Genomic DNA, 2579 nt, shown 5'->3' on the forward strand with positions numbered 1-2579 from the left:
TTTTCCTCTGGTTGGTGCTTTCTTTTCCTGCAGCATTGACTTTAGTTCCCTCCCATGTCTCTCCCCCCCCCCCCCCCCAATTTAAAATGTGTGCTCAGACTATGCAAAAGACTGAATTTAAACTCCCAATGCATTAGTATATCATTTGCTTGCTGTATCAGGAGTTGAAACTTTTTTTTTCACACAAGATAAGTTGTGCTGAATTTCAGCACTGTTTTACCATGCACCTTATATTGCATCGGGCCCTTTAGGACAAGGAAATGCCTACTATACCTGAATGTAACTCATCTTGAGCTACCATTGCAAAGTTGAGAATTAAGTAAAAAAAAACAGTGCAAAATGTTTCATGCACATGCTCTTTTTCCTAAATTAGAGTGATAGTCCCCTAATTATAAAAAAAAAGAGGGGGGCATCAGACTGTCCCTTTCGGTAATTTATTTTATTTGAAGCCACAGCTACCTTCCTTTTATTCCCTCCTCTGTATAGCACCTGCTATAAATATCCACTTGTTGAAAGAAGCTTAGGAATACAGCAAGGTGTTATAGCTAAAGAACACATCAGCTGGTTAATACTGTACTGCTACCCTACTTGAGGAAAGTCAAGATGCATTTTCTCACCTTTGATATTAACAAAGGCAGAAACAGGATTCCACGTTAGAATCATATGCTTTTCCCCAACACAGTTGCTAGCACAGTAGCAAGGCATAATGAACAAAAGGAATATAAAACCAAGATTACAGAGGGAAAGCACCAAGGAATCTTGCTTAGTGATTTTTTTCCAGAGGCAAGTATGCTTAAAAAGAACTATAGCAAAAATGCCCAATATTCTGAAGGGATTCCCCCCCCACCCCTTAACAGTTATCACTCGGGCTCCATTCCCAGCTCAAGTCCTGATGAGGGTTTTGGTAACCGCAGCAATAACTTTAAAGGAAAATCATCCTGTACCCTAGGATTGAGATTCTCAAATCAGTTGTGGGGACCCACCTAACTGGTCAGATTTTCAGGATATCCATAATGAATATGCATGAGGTAGATTTCCATGCATTGCCTCCAGTGTATGCAAATTCATCTCGAGCATAGTAGGGATATTCTAAAAAACTGACTGGTTAGGTGCATCCCAAGACTGAGCTGAGAACCCCTGCCCTAGGAGAGAATCTCAGCAGAGAAGGCTAAACTGCTTCATAATACTCTAAAAGCAACTTTTCTTTCTTTTGTTTTTGAATGGTTTATTTTGTTTAATCACCTTTCCCTCTCTAGGCCAATATGGACTGGTGGGACAGGAGAAGATTCTGCAGGAGCCATTCCTGGCTCCCAACAAACAGAGAAAGCAAATGTTGCTTACCTGTAACAGGTGTTCTCAAAGGACAGCAGGATGTTAGTCCTCACATATGGGTGACGTCAGTGGACGGAGCCCTGTTACAAAAAACGTTTCTGTCAACGTTTCTATAAAGCTTTGACTGACACTGGCACACTGAGTATGCTCAGCCTGCAATTATCCCTGTGACCACAGGTGTCTTCCTTCAGTCTCGTCTTATAGCAAAAAGCACAAGCGAAACCAAAATAATAAAACGTATGTAGACCCAACTCCGTGGGGTGGCAGGTGGGTTTCGTGAGGACTAATCCTGCTGTCCTGTGAGAACACCTGTTACAGGTAAGCAACATTTGCTTTCTCATAGGACAAGCAGGATGGTAGTCCTCACATATGGGTGAGTACAGAGCTGAGGATGCCCAAGAGTGCACCAAATGCACCCAAAAACGTGCAAAAGGCACAACGACGGGGGTGGAATTTGGTAAGGAGGGCATCCTGAAACCTTTAATGGGTTTGATGGAAGGATGTTGGGTAGTTAAACCGAAAAGATGAGCAGACTGACTGGCCAAACATGGAAGCATGCCGGCCAGTCTTACCTAAGCAATAATAGGCTGCGAAGGTATGGAGAGAGCTCCAGGTCGCAGCCTTACAAATATGTACAAGCGGCACCGGCCGAAGGTGAGCTATTGAGGCTGGTACGGCCCTAACAGAGTGTGGTTACACACGGTGTTGTAGTGAAATGTCTGCTTGTTGGTAGGAAAAAGATACAGTCAGTCAATTAGGAGGAAAAGGTCTGTTTGCCCAATGGAACTCACAGCTTGGCTTTTGCCACAGAAGGAAAGAGTTAAGTGTAATTCCTATGGAGTGTAGTGCGGTCTAGATAGAATGTAAGTGCACTTTTACAGTCCAAGGAGTGGAAAACCCTCTCACTCTGGTGAGAGAGAGGTGTTGGGAAAAAGTGGGCAGACTATATTCTGAGTAAGGTGAGATGCTGCTTCTACCTTAAGAAGGATATGAAGTTGAATACGTAAGACCACTCGGTCACGGAGGAACGCAGGGTCGGGTGAGTATGTAACAAGATGTGGAACTCACTGACCCTGTTGGCAGAAGTGATGACTACGAGGGAAAGAATTTCCCATGCCAGACTTAAGTGAGAGGAATGGGAAGGCTCGAACGGGGAACATATGAATCTTGTAAGCACTAAATATAGGCCCCATTCTGTAACCAGTAAAAATAGAGGTGGCTTAATCAGTGGATAACCCATGGTAAGC

The sequence above is a fragment of the Rhinatrema bivittatum genome, chromosome 16 (genome assembly GCF_901001135.1).
Source record: "Rhinatrema bivittatum chromosome 16, aRhiBiv1.1, whole genome shotgun sequence".
In the NCBI taxonomy this organism is placed as follows: Eukaryota; Metazoa; Chordata; class Amphibia; order Gymnophiona; family Rhinatrematidae; genus Rhinatrema; species Rhinatrema bivittatum.